General features: G+C 47.6%; 1 protein-coding gene across 1 annotated transcript in view; it reads left to right on the plus strand.

Annotated features, from left to right (window-relative positions):
• The window catches only part of RFLNA (refilin A), a 236,653-nt gene that overhangs the window by 171,591 nt on the left and 44,082 nt on the right, over nt 1-20,980 (plus strand). Inside the window, exons 4-5 of the mRNA XM_060310234.2 lie at nt 13,967-14,029; nt 20,081-20,270. The gene's annotated coding sequence lies outside the window, so the exon portion shown is untranslated. The remainder of the gene's footprint in view (nt 1-13,966; nt 14,030-20,080; nt 20,271-20,980) is intronic.

Below are 20,980 nucleotides of genomic sequence, written 5' to 3' on the forward strand. Positions count from 1 at the left end.
GTGAGCCTGCCCTCCCCTGGCTTGGAACGGCTCCCATGCTCCCATCAGGATGCCCTGCCGGGAGCTCCCCTGACCCACCAGGGTGGTCTCCCCAGGGAGACAGCCACCGCCTGGGTCTGGGAGCCCGGGCATGGGACAGAGCAGGGGAGCTTGTCCTTCTGCTTTCCTCAGAGACACGTCTTATTCAACATATCCTTTATATACTTGTCCAGGTCTGAGATATATGAGTATATGACCTGCTCAAATAAACTAAGAATTAAAAACAAACACACGAGAAAAACTGTCCTATGCGTCTTTCTAACTGCCCCCCCCCCAAACACACACAAAGGAAGTGGTCTCACCCTTCCCCAAACTTTCCAAGTCCTTGGGCTTGTGTGTATTAGGGATACTGAGTGTTCATACCCATCGGTACACACCCGGAAGTCTGGTCCAGATGAAAAGGACCAGCCGTACCAAGTGTTGGCAGGAATGTGGAGCAACTGGAACTCTCCTGCAGTGCAAGTGGGAGTGGACCACGGTGCAGTCAGTTTGGAAAACAGTTGGGCATTTCTTCAAATGTTCAGCATACACTTACCCCATGATCCAGTCATGCTATAAACGTTCACGGATGCTCACCAAAAGTCACGTACTGGAACATGCAGAGCAGGACTCCTTGAAATAGCCCCAAGCTTGGGGGTCATCCAAAGATCATCAACAGGTGAACAGGACAAATGGGGTTCCTGTGTGAGGTGCTGTATGTGGGATCGACAAACATCTGCTGCACACAGCATGGAAGACTCACAGACATGATGTTGAGTGGGACAGGGCGGGGCACGTGCTGTCTGATTCTTTTTTTTTTTTTTTGCGGTACGCGGGCCTCTCACTGTTGTGGCCTCTCCCGTTGCGGAGCACAGGCTCCGGACGCGCAGGTTCAGCGGCCATGGCCCACGGGCCCAGCCGCTCCGTGGCATGCGGGATCCTCCCAAACCGGGGCACGAACCCGCGTCCCCTGGCATCGGCAGGCGGACTCTCAACCACTGCGCCACCAGGGAAGCCCCCGTCTGATTCTTTTTACGTGGAGGTCAGAAGCCAGCATGCGTCCCCGCAGAGTCAGGAGGCAAGGATGGTGGTTGCGGTGGGTGTACATTAGAACTGGGACGGGACCCAAGGAGGGCATTTGGGGAACTGGGAAGGTGCTGGTCTTCCACCTGGGTGCTGGTTACATGGGTATGTGCACTTGATGAAAATTCAGTGAACTGTATGTATCTGATTTGTACACTTTTATGTATATGGTATGCTTCAATTAAACGTTTTTAAAAATTAGGGAGTGTGAAAAGAGAGACACAGAGCGCTGTGGTGGCCCAGTGCCGCCGCGTGACTTGATTTGGGGTGATGTCCTCTCAGCCTGCTTTCATTTACAGATATGAAAGCAGCTCATCTGTCTTCCCTTGGGCCTCAGGGGAAAAGTTTCCTTTGTCTCCACGTGAAATCTGGCATCAATTCTAACAAAAGCTGGCACGCTGTATGGGCCTGAAAGAAGCTCCCATCCCCACAGTGGCTCAGATGTCCCAGTGTTGGACAACAGCGATTGTTTGGCCCCGGTCACGTCCTAGCTGGAAACCGCTGGCTCTGCTCCCTCTGCCCCCCGGCCAGGGGTGGCCAACCCAAAGTCAAGGACAAAGACATTTTTAGAAGAGCAACTGAGAAACATTTTGGCAGCTTCTCGGGGTCTGCTCAAGCCTTTAACTTACCGCATGGTCTAACTGGAAGGTATTTGCAGCCCATAAAATTGACATGAGGCATCTTGTTACCAGTGTTATTCTTGGACCAAAATTTCGTTTCAAAGACACTTGAGACCCAGATATAGAATTCCCCAGTTCACGTGTCTTCCTCCAGCTAGTGTGGGGAGCATGTTGCAGGGGTGTTACCTGGATGGTCCACAGGGTCAGGGATTCTCAGGGCACATACAAATTAGCTCAAGAAGATGCATTGCGGAGTTTGCCTATTTTTAGGTGTGCGGGAGCTCTCTGTGGTCCTGAGCCTTGATTAGAATCAGCCTAATCTGTTTGAGCGCAGATCCAAAGGATGAATAGAAGGTACCAGTGATGAAGGAAAGAGAGGGCATCACCAGCAGAGAGATTGGCATGTGCAAAGGCCCTGTGGCAGGAGCAAGGAGGAAAGAAGCCCAGGGTGGTCGGGGCACAGGGGGTACACAAAGGCGGGTGGGGGCCAGACCCCACAGGGCCTTGCAGCCACGTTGAAGAGTTTTGCTTTATCCTAAAGTCAACAGAAATCATTGAAAGATGTGAAAGGAAGACAGAGCTGGTGTTGAAACAGTGTGGACATGATCAGATCTGCTCTTGGAAAGATCGCTCTGCTAAATTCCCACCATCTGCAAAGCTGCTCTGGGCTGGAGGAAAGAAAGGTGTACGAGACCTGGCCTGTCTCAAGAAGTTCACAATCCGGGTGAAGAAACAGACAAGAACCCTGGTGAGGGAACACATGACAGGGCAAATGAATAATCCAGAACAGTGCTGCCCACTGGAAACGTAATATGAGCCACAAATGCAAGCCACATATTTAAAATTTTCTAGTAGCCCCACTTTTTATAAAGTGAGAAGAAACAGGTGAAATTAATTTTAATAAATGTTTTATTTAACACATTATCATCTCAACATTATTAATTGATACGGAACATTACCATTATTATTAATGAGATATTTCACATATTTTCAGATTACATCTTTGAAATCCAGTGTGTGTTTTACGTTCATGGCCCACCTCAGTTTGGACTGGCCACACTGTGTGTGCCTTATAGCCATGTGAAGTTAGTGGCTGCAGAATTGGACAGTGTGGGTCTAAGTGATGGGTGCTTGCTTGCCCTGAACACTGCCTCGGATGAACCCATCAGGCAGGAAGGATGTGAAAGGGTAGGAAAGATTTTCCCAAATGAGAACGGTATAGGATAAAATGTTAAATGAGGACACACAAGCTAGGCTGTCACATGGGAGAGTGTTCACAGCACTGTGGTTTGTAGCAACCCCAATCAGAAACACCCTACATGTCCATCAACAGAGGAACAGAGGGATTGGTTGGTGGATTCATACAAAGGAATACTAGCCTCCATACCCATGTCGTGGCTAAATGAAAATTGCAGAAAATAACAAGTGTCAGTCAGTGTGTGGAGGAGTTGTAACCTTTGTACATTGCCGGTGGGAGCGTAAAATGGTGCAGCTGATGTGGAAAATAGTCTGGCAGTTCTTCAGTGGGTGAAACATAGAGTCACCATAGAGCCCAGCAATTCCGCTCCTGGGTATACTGCCCAGAGATCTAAAAACAGGTGTTCTAACAAGAATGTGTACACAGGTGTTCATAGCAGCATTACTACCAATAGCCAAAAGATGGAAACAACCCAATGTCCATCAAGAACTGGATGGCTAAAGAATACGTGGTCCATCCATACAGTGGAATAGTATTCAGCCATTAAAAGGAGTGAAGCACTGACACAGGCCACCACATGGACGAACCTTGAAAATGTTGTTCCAAGTGAAATAAACCAGACTCCAAAGGCTGCATATTACACGATTCCATTTATATGACATGTCCAGAGCTGGTAAATCCATAGAGGTAGAAAGGAGTTTGGTGGTTGCCAGGGGCCGGGGGAGGGGGGAATTGAGAGTGATGGTTTAATGGGTACACGGGTATGGGGTTTCCTTTTGGGGTGATGACAGTGTTCTGGAACTAGATAGAAGCGGTGACTGCACGCCATTGTGAAGGCGTGCCACCAATGGTGAATTGTACGTTATGTATATTTTTAAAGGCTGAAAAAAAAGTGTGTGGGAGGGTGATTACTAGAGCTGCATTTCACTGAACACGAATATATTTCAAAAGAACTTTGGAAGGAAAAACCCAGCTGCAGGAGAACATGGAGCAGTCAGCAGCCCGCATCCCCTCGGCCTCCCTGGGCCCTTGCCTGCTGCTCCCCACGACCCAGGCACTTGAGACCCTCCCCAAGGACTCTCTCTGCCTGTGGGAGTGACCTTCAACCTTGAGGGGTGGGAGGGGATGTGTACTCCAGCATCCCCGCCCTCAGCGGACGCTCTGAGAGTCGCTCTACACACTCAGAGCCCCCCGGGGACCCAGCCTCAGCTGCCTAGCCGCCCGTGGCTGGCTCAGCCTTCACTGCCTTTCCTCCCACCCCCAGTTCCTCACCAGCCTTCCTGGCCTCACCTCCCACGTAAACTCTGCACCAAATCCTCTCAGCCTCTGCTTTTAAGGGAACCCAAACTTAGACGAACGCCCATGATATCATATCGCACAGATAAGGTTTTAAGCCACGCAAAACAGTACTATAGGTATTGCTTGGGGGATACACACACAGGTAGCAAAATGGCTAAGACGCGTCTGGGAATGTTGAACCCCCAATTCAAGGCGGTGGGCGTGGCCAGAGAGGGGGAGGGGCAGGTAGGCTGGGGTGCCCTCTGAGTAGGGCGCCCAGAGGGTCTCAAGCGATTTGAAATGTTTTACCTCCTAAACGTGGGTCGTAGGCACAGAAGGGCTTGTTATATATATATTTCTTGAATGTTTGAAATATATCGTCATCATTGTGAGAGGAGGCATGAGGTAGGTGTGTTTGGCAGTCAAGGAGCAAGAGGGAACGGGGGCGGTTTAAGTACAGAAATGCTGGACGATAAAGCCGAGGCTGGACTCCCGTCCCAGTGGCGATGGGGAGGCCAGGGGACACCACCCTTTTGTATCATTCTGCTGTGATCCGAGGCAGCAAGGAGGACCCGGGGCAGGGAGGCCACTGTCACGGCTCGAGTAAGTCGGCATCGGTGGGAGCAGAGTCAGAAACACAAAAGGCCTGGGAAAAGGCGGGAGCCCGCGGTCAGCTCTGCTCACGGTGGGCTGGGAACCAGCAGCAAGCGAGGAGCTGGGGCTGCGTGTCCGCGGGACGGGTGACCGGGAGGACCCCTGCAGCTCTCTGGACGCCCCACAGGGTTTTGTTGATTTGAATCTGTCAGAGAAGAGGGCTGGGATAGGTTTGTGCGGGTCCACACAGCGTTTGCACTTGCTGGGGAGGAGGGCGGAGGCGGGAAGCCTTCTGACCTCAGCACATTGGATTTCCAGGTAACAACGGGGCTGTGTGTGCCCCAGCCCTGAGCCCCCTGCAAGCCAGCCAGCCCCTGCCTACAACACGCACGTGACCACCATTTCCAGGACCGCAGAGGGTGCCTGCCAGAGGGGAGGAGAGACTCCGTGGTGGGGGGCTCTTGGCGGGGGCCTGACTCAACCCTCCTCAAAGCCATCCTGTCTGGGGCTCCGGCACTCACGGGAGATCTTAGGATGTGCTGCATCCCCACCCCACCCTGCCGGTGGATTGCATTAACGGCTCCCATTCTTCATCGCTCTTTGTAGCCACGCTTTGTGCTCTAGAACTTCTTTTCCCAGCTTTACTGGGCTTTATTTCAGAGTACGGTTTGATAGATTTTGGTAATTGTATACCAAATTGGCATCCTGACTTAGAGCTTTCCAATCACCCCCAAAGTTCCTTCATGCCCCTTTGCAGTCAAACCTCATCCCAGCCTCCAACCCCAGGTGATCTCTTTCTGTCACTATGATTTTGCCTTTTCTAGAATTTCATATAAACAAATTCATGCAGTATGAGCCTTTATGGCCTTAAACAATTAGTCTATTTTTTTCCAGCTTTCTTGAGGTATAATTGGCAAATAACATGGTGTATATTTAAGATGTACGATGTGATGCTTTGATATACATGCACACTGTGAAATGATGACCTCATGAAGCTAATTAACACATCCATCACCTCCCGTAATTACCTTCTTGTGCATGTAGAGAGAACTCAAGATTTACTCTTAGCAAATTTCAAGTATACAATACAGTATTATTAACTATAGTCACCATGCTGTACATTAGCTATCCAGAAGTTATCCATAACTAAAACTTCGTACCCTTTCACCAATGTCACCCTCTATTCCAATCCCCAGCCCCCGACAGGTAACATCCTATTCTGTTACTATGAGTTCATCTGTTTTAGATTCCACATACAAGTGAGATCACACAGTATTTGTCTTTCTGGGTCTGACTATATTTCACTTAACATAATGTCTTCCAGGTTCATCCATGTTGTCGCAAATGGCAGGATTTCCTTTTTTGTGACTGAATAATATTCCATTATATGTATTTATACCACGTCTTTATCAGTCGACAGAAACCTAGGTTGTTTCCAGATCTTGGCTCTTGTGAATAAGGCTGCAGTGAATGTAGGAGTACAGATAGCTCTTTGAGATACTTTGGATATATACCCAGAAGTGGGATTGCTGGGTCATAGGATAGTTCTGTTTTTAATTTTTGAGGACCCTCCATCCTGTTTTCCACAGTGGCTGCACCAGTTTACATTCCCACCAATGGTGCGTGAGGGCTCCCTTTTCTCCACACCCTCTCCAGCACTTGCTATTCCTTGTGTCCTTGATAATAGCCATTCTAACAGCAGGTGTGAGGTTATATCTCATTATGGTTTTTTTTTTTTTTTTTTTTTCAGTAGGCGGGCCTCTCACTGTTGTGGCCTCTCCCATTGCGGAGCACAGGCTCCGGATGCGCAGGCTCAGCGGCCACGGCTCACGGGCCCAGCCGCTCTGTGGCACGTGGGATCTTCCCGGACTGGGGCATGAACCCATGTCCCCTGCATCGGCAGGCGGACTCCCAACCACTGCGCCACCAGGGAAGCCCTTATTATGGTTTTGATTTGTATTTCCCTGATGATTAGTGTTATTGATCAGCACCTTATTATATACCTATCGGCAATTCGTATGTCTTCTTTGGAAAAATGTCTATTCAGAGCTTCTGCTCATATTTTAATCAGTTTATTTGTGTGTGTGTGTTTTTCTTTCTTTCTTTTTTTTTTGTTATTGAGTTGTGTGAGTTCCTTATATATTTTGAATACTAGCTCCCAGTCAGATATATAGTTTGTAACTATTTTCTCCCATTCCATAGTTTGCCATTTCATTTTGTTGATTGTTTCCTTTGTTGTACAGAAACTTTTTGGTTCATGTATTGGAAGAATTAATATTGTTAACATGTCCATACTACCAAAAGTGATCTATAGCTTTAACACAATCCCTTTCAAAATTCCACTGGCATTTTCACAGAAAAAGTAAAAATAATTCTAAAATTCATATGGAACCACCAAAGACCCCAAATAGCCAAAGCAATCTTGAGAAAGAAGAACAATGTTGGAGGCATCACATTTTCTGATTTCAGATTATATTATAAAGCTATAGTAATCAAAACAGTACAGTAATGGCATAAAAACAGACCCATAGACCCTTGGAACAGAATAGAGAGCCCAGAAATAAACCCACACAAATGTGGTCAACCAATCTTTGACAAGGGAGCCAAGAACACCCAATGGGGAAGGAATAGTCTCTTCAATAAATGATGTTGGGAAAACCAGTTATCCCCATGCAAAAGAATGAAATTGGACCCGTATCCTACACCATACACAAAAATCGACTCAAAAAGCATTAAAGACTTAAACATAAGACGTGAAACCATAAAAACTCTGAGACAAGGATTTGAGTACCAGGGGATAAGGATTTGGGAGGCGAGCCCAGGAAGCAGCCAGAGGGAAGTGTGGGCAGTGAGATGGGGACCGGAAGGCCGCAGGAAAGGATGCATTTTCAGGCAGGTCACTGCTGGGCTACTGAGGTTCAGTTCAGCACCCATTGGGGAGCCCTGGAAGCCAGGATGGAGCTTGCCTTAGAGCCACCCCCCTAGGGGGCTGCCCTGGTCACACTGTCCCCTGGGGGAGGGGCACGAACTCCCTGGTACTTCCAGCCCAGGAGCACCGAGGGCATGAGTATGCAGCATCCAGAGTATCTGCTCCCCTCTTGGTCCTCTTCTGTCCCTGGAGGTTGACAATAGGGAAGCACCAGGATGCTGAGTAGGTGGGAACCCTGCTTGGGCCTCGGAGTCCTCAGGCCCAATCCCCATCCCCCTTTGTCGCCATCTGATATCTTCAATACCCGGTTTCATGAGCTCCACGAGGCCTGCAGGAGCCTCCCAGGCTCCAGACAGGGTGGGGTCTAGACCTGGTGCCCACGCATCTCTGGGCCCTCCACCTCTACCCCAGCTGTTCATGCAGCGCGTGGAAGCCCAGCAGCTGAGTTTGTCTCTGAATCAGGTGTTTGACTCGCTCTCAGCGATTGCGGCTGGTAATTCCCGAGCTGACACACGTCCACTTGGCTCCCAGGCCTTGTTTGGTTTGCATCCCTCGTTTATCATCTATGATAGGTTGGAGCTTAAGAGCATCAGGGCTGCCTATGGAAACCTCTGGTCCCTCCTGCCTTGGGATCATCTGGGTCCCCAGGGCTCAGGCTTTACAACCTCTGCTGCTGGGTTACCACCTCCCACGTGGAGCCCCTGCTGGTCTGGAGACGAACTGATGGGCGGTTCACCAGCAGGGTCCAGAGAGCGTGCGGCCAGACCGGGCGGGGCTGGGTGAGTCAGGCTGGACCTTGCTTGGTCATCCAGGTGTCAGGGCCGGCCTGTCCTGGATCATCCTGGGGGGCAGTGGGGGAAGCTCCCCAGCAGGGCCTGTCAAGGGTAATAACCCAGCAGGAGGGTTTATTTGCCTTCTCTGCACAAGATCCGGGAGGGCAGAGCCTACATCCCAGCAGAGCTTGCTGCTCGGGGGCCTGTCCTCCTGGGGCGGGGGCGGGGGCGTGGGGGCGGCCTCCTGCCTCTTGGAAGGTGATCAGCCCTGATGGTTTGGGATGTTACCTTCCCTAAATGCGGGGTTCTCATTGTCAGAGTTTAACAGCAAACGAAACCAGGGTTTCTCAGAAACAGTCACTGCAGGGGAGCAGATGACTTCAGGTGGAAAATCGAACGGACTTAAATGAGATTAAGTCACATCCTGAGAAAGTTATCCCCCCTCCAATGCTCTTTAATCCAGCTGATTCTTACAAGGAAAAAAACCTCAGCCTGGCGCTAATGAGTCTTGCCTCTTGAGAACTTCCTAATTTTTTTTTTTTTTTTAACAAGAAAGGTTAGGCTTCGGGCTGCAAGTCTTACACAGTCCATCCACCTGGTTAGAATTTAATAACCTTGTTTCATTCTCATCGAATTTACTTTTGCAGTTGTGTGTGCATGGCATGGTTTTCCATTTAGAGGATTGATATGAAAAGAAATTTAGATTAATTTATTTTACTTTATTTATTCTTACACTGAGTCCTTAATATACTTTGTAAATAGTAGTTTGAATTGGGGTCTGCAGACTGTGGCCCTGGGCCCAATCCAGTCTGCAGCCTGTTTTTTGTCAATAAAGTTTTATTGGCACTTAGCCACACCCACCATTGACACATTATATTGCTCTGGTTGCTTTAACAGTACAGCTGCAGAGTTGAGTAGTTTCAATGGAGACCGTGCAGCCCACGATGCCTGAGATATGCACCATCTGGCCCTTTACGGAAAAGTTCACTGATCCCTGGTATAGGTGGTACAATGATATAGCAAAAAATTTGAAAGTGATAAACAAAGGGCTAAAATTTGGAAATTATTGATGAAACTGAGTGTGAGTTGCAGGGCCTTGGGTAATCATAGAAAATTACCAAACGTCTGCTTGTCTGATTACTTTTCACCCTGAGATACTGCTGTGATGACCACATGAGCTGGAATTCCGTGTGTTATGTATCCTTCCCTGGTATTGGGAACAGGAGTGTAAATGTTCAATTTCTCCTTCTCTTTTCCTGTCTGGCTAGACTTTAATTTTCTCTACTAACTTAAGCCTCTAGACCTATGCCTGGTTTCCCATTTAGTCCTCTGGTAGCTCTGAGCAATCCTCTTTTCCCAGTTAATTATTTAATTACAGTGTCTGCCTCCCATTCAATAAGCAGTTATTGAGCTAAATTCTGAGTTGGAGATACAAAAATGAAAGACACGACCTATCCTTGTGGACAGTTCACACCTTATGGACAGTTCACACCTTGTGGACAATTCACACCTTGTGGAACTCACCACGACCACAGTCTTTACCACCATCACTGCCACCATCACCACCATCACCTCCACTATCACTATCACATAAATGAGCCAACCTGAAATTGCCTCAATGCTTGAAATACCCCAAGGGCACCACAAACAGTGTTAGAGGTAAAGCTTCTCAAGAACATTAGGGAACCCCTATCTTGCCAAAGAACCAGCCCCCTTCTGCAATGTCCACTAGGCTGGAAACAGACAGGTCAGGGCTGTCCCCTGTCAGGAAGATAAATCTTCTTATGGCTTTGCTCAACTTCTCCAGGAAAAGTATCTGTGGCTGAGCAAGTTGTATTTTATATATATAGTTTTATAAATTTATTTATTTATTTATGGCTGCACTGGGTCTTCATTGCCGCACGCTGGCTTTCCCTAGTTGCAGTGAACGGGGGCTACTCTTCGTTGTGGTGTGTGGACTCTAGGCGCACGGGCTTCAGTAGCTGTGGCACGTGGGCTCAGTAGTTGTGGCTCTCAGGCTCTAGAACACAGCCTCAGTAGTTGTGGCTCACGGCTTAGTTGCTCCGCGGCATGTGGGATCTTCCCGGACCAGGGCTCGAACCTGTGTCCCCTGCATCGGCAGGTGGATTCTTAGCCACTGCGCCACCAGGGAAGCCCCTGTATTTTATATTTGAGTGGCCCACAAATACATGTTCTAAAACTCCTTTTCCCTTTTATGTATTTGCTTACTCTAAGTTAGGCACTTAGAAAAGACCCAGAATTCAGTGAGTGGGTCCCCCTCAAGCAGCAAGAATAGAAGCATGACCAAGGCTCAGGGGGCCTCGCCCAGGTGCCAAGACAAACGCACTCGTAGCCACTGCCTGGGAAGCGGTGGCTTGTTGTTCAAGTGCCAAAGGGGGGGGGGGATAGGAAAGACAATCGAGAGATCAACATAGAGAACGATTTCCCTCCCCAACTTCTCTGCCAGGAATGCCCGTGGCATTGCCAAGTGCTCCCCAGTGGGCAGAAGACCTACAGACTACCTCAGGGCACTTTTTCACCACAGGTCACACCGGGATCTAGGAAAACAACGGCAAGGCCTGCCCCAGGCAAGTCTCCGTCTCCAAAGCAGAAGCCGTTGGCTTACGCCAACCGTTTTGGCAAAACCTTGTCTGTGTGAAAGGTACAAAGCCAGGAAAGAAGGATGATGAGGAAACCAAGTCTGAGGGCCTGCTCAGGGATGCAACATCATAATCTAAAGTTATTCACATTTAAAAGTTTATTTTTTAAACGTATAGAACACGTCTTGGACTTGAAACCAACCAGGAGACCCGTTATTTTATGTCCGCAACGTACGACTTAGCACTTTCTACAGGACTCGTTCTCTTGCCCTTGACTCATCCACAGGGTAGCTGCTGGCCACGGGCGGCTCTTGAGTGCTTGATCCACACTGTAAAGTGCATCATGTTTCAAAGGCTTAGGATGAAAAACTAATGTAAAGTGTCTAATTAATAATCTGTCTACGTTGATTACATGTTGTAAGGATAATAGCTTAGATGTATTGGGTTAAATAAAATATATTACAACGAATTTCCCCCGTTCCTTTTTATCCTTGTTCACGTGGCTACTAGAAAATTTAAAATACCCACGTGGTTCGCATCTGCGCCTTGCGTTTTTGGCTCTTATCCTGTTTCCATTGGAGCTGCTCCAGAGGGTCCTTCCTCCATCCTTGGTGGGTGAGATGTTTTCCTTCTGATGGAGCCACATGAGATCCCATTCTGAATCCACCCAGTGTGACCACAGACAGATCCCTTAACCTGTGCGAGCCTCGCCTTCGTCATCTGGAAAATGGGTATTATAATAGTGTCCACATCAGGGAGCTGTTATGAGGATTAAAAGAGGTGTTACGTGTAAAGTGCTTAGTGCCTTGCCTGCCATACTGCAAGCCTTCAATAAATAAATAAAACGTTATTTTTCATCTTGAACCCCCTTCCTTTCACCTACTCTTAAGTCTGACTCCTTTTACTTTCCTTCGGAGGTTGGTTTTCTCTCTGATCCCTCCTTGGTAGCACCTGGTCCTCTTGCCCTGTGAACGCTTCCATCTTCCAAGATGCTTGGTCTCCCCCAGTTCTCAAGGGAAAAATACCTTTATTTGGACTTGTTTTACTACTTACCGTCCAATTTCTCTCCTTTCTTTTGCAACTCACATGAGTGCCTACATTCCGTTCCTCTACTTTTTTTTTTCAAGACTTCATTTTTTTTTTAGAGCAGTTTAGGTTCCCAGCAAAATTGAGGGGAAGGTACAGAGATTTCCCATGTGCCCCCTGCCCCCCACAGGCACAGCCTCGCCGTGATCAACATCCCCACCAGGTGGTACATTTGTTACAACTGATGAACCTACATGGACACATCATCATCACCCAACATGCGTGGTGTACAATTACAGTTCACTCTTGGTGTTGTCGGTTCTGTGAGTTTGGACGAACGTAGAATGACGTGTATCCACCATTATGGTCTCATACAGAGTATTTTCACTGCCCTAAACATCCTCTGTGCTCTACCTGTACATCACTCCCTACCCTCTAACCCCTGGCGATCACTGACCTTGTTACTGTCCCCATAGTTTTTCCTTTTCCAGAATGTCATAGAGTTGGAATCTTCCAGGGTATAGCCTTTTCAAATTGGCTTCTTTTACTTAGTAATATGCATTGAAGTTTCCTCCGCATCTTTTCATGGCCTGATAGCTTGGAAGCACTGAATAATATTCCATTGTCTGGACGTACCAGGGTTTATTTATCCATTCACCTACTGAAGGACATCTTGGTGGCTTCTAAGTTTGAAGGAATAAAGCTGCTATAAACATCCATGTGCAGGTTTTCACGTGGGCGTAAGTTTTCAACTCCTTTGGGTAAATATCACGGAGTGCGATCTCTGGATGGTGGGTTTGCTCCTCCACTTTTGATCCATCTACCCCCTTTCAGGATCCCTGGCAAACCCAGCTTCCGCTCACCCCCTCGGGCCAAAACCATCTTAAAACGTAGCCAGTGACTTTTATCTCACGTGCCCCTTGCCCAGTCTCATCGTTCTCAACCTTTTAGAATAAAAAACAAAACAAAAAACAAACGTAGGGATGCTCTTTTTTTTACACGTACTTTTTATTACGGCAATCCAGCTTTCTCCCAAAGGGTGTCTGAGAGGTTGCAACTTCCTGGAGATGGGTGGTGGAGGCTGCCTCTATCTTCATCTCTAACCTCCTTGCATGTGGGACATGAGGGCATTCCTGTTTGCAGATGGCTGTTTTTATTCTGGATGGAGCCCTTCCCAGTGGCCTGGAGGCAAGAGGTGCCCTGTGTGGGGGCAGAGCCCCATCCTGGGGCCCCTCCAGCCCACGGTCCCTGGAGAGAGCAAAATTAGCATCTCCAGTCCAATCATCTTCTTCTGCCACATGTGCTAAGCAATAAACAGCTCTCTGGGACCAAAATAAAAAGGTCTTTATGGAGAGAACAAACACGAGTAAATGCCAGAAAGCAATTTAAATGAATAAATAAACCCAATTCCGAGAGCTGCAAGGCCACAGGATTACAGCAAGCCAGGCCAAGCCAGTTGGTTTCTCACGAGTTGGCTTCTTAATGTGAGGGAGAAAGAGCCGTCCAGGCCCTGTCAGCAAATCCCAACATCTCCAAGTCTGAGGGTCCCAGCCCCCTAAGAAATGAAAGCACACAGTGCCAGTTTTCTCAAGCAACAACTAGCCTCTCAAATTTTACATTTAGAAATAAAGGCAAGTTGAATCTCAGAGCCTCGGGGAAGTGGAGGCTGCAGGGGGGATGGGGGCCTGGAAGGTGATGCTGGCCCCGCCTTGGATATCCCCTGCCTGTACGGGGAGGGGGGCCCTTTCTCGGTCTCCATTCACTCCATCAACATTTATTAAGCATTTTGGGTGCTGAGCAGTAGACAGGGAAACTCACAAGGATTAAACACCATCCTTGCCTTGCAGGAGCTCATCGTCTGGAGAGAGAAGCAGAATCACCATCAGCTTCTAAGACGATCTCCCGAATGAGTGAGTGAGGTGGAGGTGGGGCGCGCTGGGAGAGAGGGTGAAGGGGCCGTGAAGACCACCCGAGTTCTGGGGGCCGGGTCGGAGCGTGGCCGGACTTGTGCTGTGAGAGAAGAGAGGCTGAGAGACACTTCCTGGGTGGGGAGGTGTTGGGGATATTGTGACATAAACCAAAGAGGCAGGATGTGGGTCTGGAGGGACTTTGATGCCATTTTAAGAAGCTGGCTCAGCATCCAGCAAGTGATAAGAGAGTCCCTGAAGGATGTGCCGTCCATCCTGGCATCTTCTATGAGTCACTCTGTGTGGTGGAGGGTGAATTTGAGGGCTTGGTGACAAAGACTGCCAGCTGCCCCTATTTCCCCGTGCTCCTTTCCTTCCTCGGTGCCCCCCCAACAAGACTACATTTCCCAGAACCCTTTGCCCCATCAGTGGGGTCATGTGACTAGTTCTGGGCAAGAATGATGCCAGCACTTCCAGGCCTCGCCCCTAAAACGTCCCTAGAGAAGCTCCAAGCACTTTCCAGTCTCCCGGCTGAACACAGAAGATCCAGCGGAGGATGCTGGATGGAGCCACAATACTGAAGGCATCTGGGCCCCTAGCTCACGAGAGCAAAGACCAACCCACGTCAGCATGAGTGAGCACACATTTTCATTGCTGTCAAACCGCTTAGATTTTGAGATTGTTGTTGGAACAGTGAGCTAATCTCATATGTCATCTGATTCAACATCTGTGACTGAGACATAATAGGAGCCTAAGTCAGCGGGTGGAGACAGGGATGAGAAGCAGGCACAGATTAGGCAATAAAATGATCACACCTAGTAATGAACGAGACACGGGACATGACAGAGAGGGGGCCGCATCTAGCGCGGGGCTGGCGGACTGAGAACCCAGGAGAAAGAAAAGTCTTGCCGAGGAAGGTGATGCGTGGAAATTCACACTTGGTGAATCTGCGGGAACCCCGTGAGGGCGCCTTGGAGACCAAAGTGAGGAGTTTGTGCCGGATGTAGACAGATGGCAACTGGGGCCGAGAGAAGTTAGACAAGCATGAGCGCTGCTTCAGAATGGCTCCAGCCACAAGGGGTATTAGCAGACACCAGTTATTTTCCTCCACCTGGTCCAAAAAAAAAAAATTACAAGGAATACTGTGAACAAAAAAGAAAATTCACACAGGGTCCCTAATCTCTAGAAGTTTCGATTCTTAAGAGTCGGAGTCGGTCTTCGGCAAAAACCCCACTTTGTTTCACCAACTAGAAAAACACGAGTTAAAAATGAATGTTCTCAGCTGAAGCAAAATTTTGAAGAGAGAAAAAGCCTAGAGCTCTTCCCCCAGCTCTTCAAACGCTCGCCTGGGGCACCTTTCCTAACCTGAGGGTGGGTAACAGATCCTCGACCAGCCGAGATCTGGGAAGTTGCTGGCGGGGTCGGCGTCTGGGCTGCCCTGCTCTAGCGCAGAAACAGAGTGGTAGTTTTTGAGGGCGATGGGGCATCTTTGCCACTCCAGGCCATCAATTACACCTCTGGTTTGAACCTACAGTCTGGCTTTTCGGGGGGCGGTGGGAGCTGTGGCTGCCAGCACGAGGAGAAGCCCAGAATAATAGTGTCTGTGTCTTTGCCCCAGACATCCCACCCACCCACACTGGGCCCTTGTGCTAGAGAATTGGAGCAAAACCGAGAGGCAAGGTCCTGGGCGTCGGGGGCCGCTCTGGACTCCCTGAAATCCTCACGCTATGTTTCAAACGCTGGGGGATGGGTTAAAATCCAAAATCAGTTTTTCCAGGTTATGCTTTTCCCTCACTTTAACCTTCTTCGTAACTCCACGGGCTTTTTAACCTTGTGTGGGTACGGGTGTGTGAGTGTGTGTGAGTGTGTGCATATATGCATGTGTGTGCATGCATGGGTAGGCCTGTCTGCACACACATATTACAGGGGAATCGGACAGAGAATAGGAACTTGGGAACTTAACACCATAGAGAATTGTAAGTAATGAATTCGTCTCAGTTTCCATGGCCCTCTGGCACTCAACAAGGATAAGTTGGAAAAACTGGTTGAAGTCGACACTATATGATTCTATAGTAAAGAGAAGTTGTGATGGGTTAACTGTGTCCCCCTCCCCAGGTTCGTAGGTTGAAGTCCTAACCCCCAGCACCTCAGAATAGGACCTGATTTGGAAGTACGGTCTTTACAGATGCAATTAGTCGAGGTGAAGTTATACTGGAGTAGGGCGGTGCTAATCCAATATGACTGGTGTCCTTATAAACAGGGGAATTTGGACACAGCCATGCAAACAGGGAGATGGCCCTGTGAAGGCTGAAGTTAGTTGCCACAAGCCCAGGAACTACCAGAAGCCAGGACAGGAGCCTGGCACCTCCAGTGGGAGCAGGGCCCTGCCAACACCTTGATCCCGGACCTCTAGCCTCCAGAACTGTGAGACGATAAATTTCTGTTATTTAAACCACTTAGTGTGTCATTGTGGCAGCACTAGGAAACTAATACAGGAGTTATGATGTTGATGTTCAAAGGTGAATCATTAAAAAGGCATTTCTTGGGACTTCCCTAGTCGCTCAGTGATTAAGAATCCGCCCGCCAATGTAGGTGACACGGGTTCGAGCCCTGGTCGGGGAAGATCCCACATGCCACGGAGCAACTAAGCCCGCATGCCACAACTACTGAAGCCCACGCACCTAGAGCCTGTGCTCTGCAACAAGAGAAGCCCCCACAATGAGAAGCCTGCGCACCTCAACGAAGAGTAGCCCCCACTCGCCACAACTAGAGAAAGCCTGCGTGCAGCAACGAAGACCCAATGCAGCCAAAAATAAATTAATTAATTTTTTTTTTAAAAAAGGCATTTCTTGGGATGCATTTTATGTTTTTTTCTAACAGACTTCCTTTCCTTTTTTGTTTGTTTGTTTGTTGGGTAAATGTAGACAAACAATGAATCTGCATTTCCTCACAACGCACTACAACTCTATCGTTTCTTCCTTCTTCTTTCCAGGGAAGAAGGAACTTTCTTTTATTTTTAATTTTTTTATTGAAGTATAGTTGATTTACAATATTGTGTTAGTTTCAGGTATACAGCAAAGTGACTCAGCTATACAGATATATTTTTTCAGATTATTTTCCATTATAGGTTATTGAATATAGGTCCCTGTGCTATACAGTTAATCCTTGTTTTTATATATAACAGTGTGTATCTGTTAATCCCAAACTCCTAATTTATGCCTCCTCCCTCCCTTTCCTGTTTGGTAACCATAAGTTTGTTTTCTATGTCTGTGAGTCTGTTTCTGTTTCGTAAATAGATTCATTTGTATTATTTTTTAGATTCCACGTATAAGTGCTATCATATGATATTTGTCTTTGTCTGACTTAGTATGATGAACTCTAGATCCATCCATGTTGCTACAAATGGCAATATTTCATTTTTTATGGCTGAGTAATATTCCCTTGTATATATATAGCACATCTTCTTTATCCATTCATCTGTCAATGGACACTTAGGTTGCTTCTCAATCCTGTTATCTTTCATTTGATTTTTGAAAAAATTAAAACTAGAGATGATTAAGAAGATTTCAAGATGAATATAACAAAAGCCACGTGCCTGCCACTGGCTTAAGAAAGAAAACATCACCAAACAAACAACTGAAATCCTGGTGTCTCACCAGAGTTAACAATTATCCTGAAATTGGTGTTAGTTAATCCTATGCATTTTTTTAAACATTTCTACATATGGATGAACATCTCCTTAAACACTATACATTGTATGTGTTTAAGCATATATATATATATACACATATTATTATATATATACATATATAATATGTACATATATATGCTTATATATATATAGTACTGTATCCATTCTTCCATGACTTGTGTCTTTGACTCAGTATTGTCTTTGTAAGTTCATCCACGTTGATACATGTTATGTTAGTTCATTCATTTTCACTAAGTATAATAGCCCCTTGTTTGAAAGTCATATCAGGTATTTATCGATCCTCCTGTTGGCGGATACTTAAGCCGTTCCCTGGTTTGGTTTACAGTGCTTTGGTTTGTTTTCCTATCACGAACAAAGCTGCTAGGAATACTCTTATCCGTGTCTCCTAGTTTCTCTAGGGCAGTTATTTTTTCAAAATGAGGGTGGTGCCCATTAGAGAGGATTGAAATCAATTTAGTGAGCCCAAGTCCGCTGTGCCATGGAGAAAGGGGACGAGGAAACAAAGTATTAGAGTGCATCACACATAGTAAGACTAAGCATGGATTCATGAAACTTTTGTATCAGAAATGTGTGTGTATGTGAGTGTGTGTGTGTGTCTGTGTGTATGTGTGTGTGCCGCCTGGTTTGAGATATAGAGTTTCCCAAATGTGAGTTATGTTGAAAAGTTTGAGAAAAACTGCTGTCTTAGTTCAGGCTTCTACAACCAAATCGACTGATTTTACAGCTGGGGACACGGAGTCTTCTTAGTAACAAACCTGAAGTCTTAAAGCTAATAGACTACAGAGAAGAGATTGTGAAGCTGAAGGGTTTGTCCTCAGAACCACATTTTGACCATCAAGACAGAGTACTTCATAGGGTTGCTTCCTACTTTATAGGGTTGAGGTGTTTGGGTTTTTGAAACATGATCAAGGAAAACAATGAGGCAAATGTGGGTTAAATATGTAGTTTGGACAGGGATAAAGAAAGTGTTCATGAACAGATGAATGGATAAAGAAGATATGGTATATATATATATAGTGGAATACTACTCAGCCCTAAAAAAGAATGAAATAATGCCGTTTGCAGCAACATGGGTGGACCTAGAGATGATCATACTAAGTGAAGTAAGTCAGACAGAGAAAGACAAATACCATATGATATCACTTATAGGTGGAATCTAAAACCTGACACAAGTGAATTTATTTATGAAACAGGAACAGACCCACAGGCATAGAAAACAAATTTACGGTTACCAAAGGGGAAAGCGAGGTGGGAGAGGGATAAATTAGGAGTTTGGAATTAGCAGATGCAAATGACTGTATATAGAAGAGATAAAATACCGGGACTTGCTGTATAGCACAGGGAACCATATTCAGGATCTTGTAACAGCCTATAGGGAAAAGAAAAAAAAGAAAAGATAACAGGATTGAGAACCTGATGTTCATTTCTTTTCCGGCTGCCGAGTTGCCATTTTGCCTGCAGTTTGAGTCGTTTCTGCTGCATTCCAACCCTTATTAACTAAGAATTTGCTCCAACCCTTTATAAAATCTTAAGTTACAAACGCTGCGTGGAAGACCCAGCGAGCGCGGCAGCTCCACCGTGTTCAGTTCACTGTCTATGTTAAAATACGGTAATTTATAAGGGAAAATCTGCAGCACGCCCCTTGGCCCTGGGCCCATAACTAAGAAAGACGGCTCAGAAACATGCAGTCTTTAGTGCTTTTAATGGCCTAAGGAATGAAGAAAAGGAGAGGGGGCTGGGGGAGGGACCTCCACTTAAATTTACTATGACTCTGCCCCCACCCCTTTTCCCTCCAAGAAATTCTTTCCAGTTCTCTTGTAAAAGGCTTCATGGTGAACCAATGAATAGAGATCCCCGAGCAGGCTGGCCTTTATAAACAACACAACTCGGTACTGTGGAGTAAGTTACTGACCGAGCAGCTAAGGCACCTGAGAAAGGGAACAGGGAGGAAAGTGTGGCTGTAACCGGGTCTCCTTGGAGAGCAGATTAAGGCAGGAGGCATCACGTGATGCACTGACCCAGCTTGGGAGGATTCTGGAATGTTTCCAAGAACAGAAATAAGGCCCCACAAGTGTGGAAAACTAGGGGGTTAGCGAGTGGATGTAGGCAGGAACGATCTCGCTCTTAACCGGCCCCGTCTCTGCTCCCATCTTTCGCTGGCTTCTCTGTGGTCGGCCAGAGTGACCCACAGGAACGCCACCACTTCCCTAGGACATTGATTGGTCTCTAGCACACATCTCTGAATGCTGGCCCTCCATCCTGCTTCTGTTGCCCAGTTTGGTAGACAGCAAAGTCAACCCTCATCTTACTGAAAATCTGCCTCTGTGGTCCTATCTTCCCAGGTGGGTGACGTGAGGAACCTCAACTCTCGGAGGCCCCGTCCTCGCAGGCACAGACCCTGAGACCCTGGGCTCTCGCCCCCGGTGACCTATCTCAGGCAAAATATTGATCATGCTGGAACTGTCACATCAGCTCTGGGACAAAAGCTTTGCTTCCGTAACGGGTTGAACTGGTGCCACGACCTCCATCGAGGTAAGAGGCAGGAGAGGTTGGGGTCCCTAGAGAGGAAGGTGAGGGTGGACACGCAGAGAGGAAGGTGAGGGTGGACACGCAGAGCATGGAAATGGCTAAGAAAGGAGATTTGAGACAGAATGCCCCGCCCTGGCAGGATGACCTTGGCCAAGTATAACCTTGGGCATTTACGGTATGCCGTGCCTCCCTTCCCCTCCTCTGTATGTTGGGACAATAATAGTACCCATCTCAGGGGCCGAAGAGGATTAAGTGAGATCTCGGACTTGAAGCCCTGAGCAGAGCACCGGGCTGTAAACAGGTGCTCAGTAAACACCAGCTTCATTATCGTTGGAAGAGAACAGAGGGGGCCCAGTGACTGGGGAGAGGCTGGGCAGCACCAGGGCCAGCAGGGAGTGTGCCCCTCACACTTGAGTCTGCGCCCTGAGGCGGGAGTGGGGCGTGCCGTTTTTCTCTGCATCCTCTTTCCCCTTCGACACAGACCAGTGTCTGACACACACTCAAGCTGCATCGCTTTGGGCTCATTCCAGAGCGTACCTCCCAGGAGAATCCAACTCCCTGAGCACCGGCATAAAATAAAAAGGTCTAGGTCTTTCTTTCTGCACATCCTTCATCTCGAGAGCGGACGCGCTAATGTTTCCTCCGCTGAGCAGCCCAGGTTGCCCTCTAACCCTCTGTATTTGTTCCTGATGGGCTGTGTTTGGGTGGACGTG

The sequence above is a fragment of the Globicephala melas genome, chromosome 13, assembly GCF_963455315.2.
Source record: "Globicephala melas chromosome 13, mGloMel1.2, whole genome shotgun sequence".
Taxonomy (NCBI): domain Eukaryota; kingdom Metazoa; phylum Chordata; class Mammalia; order Artiodactyla; family Delphinidae; genus Globicephala; species Globicephala melas.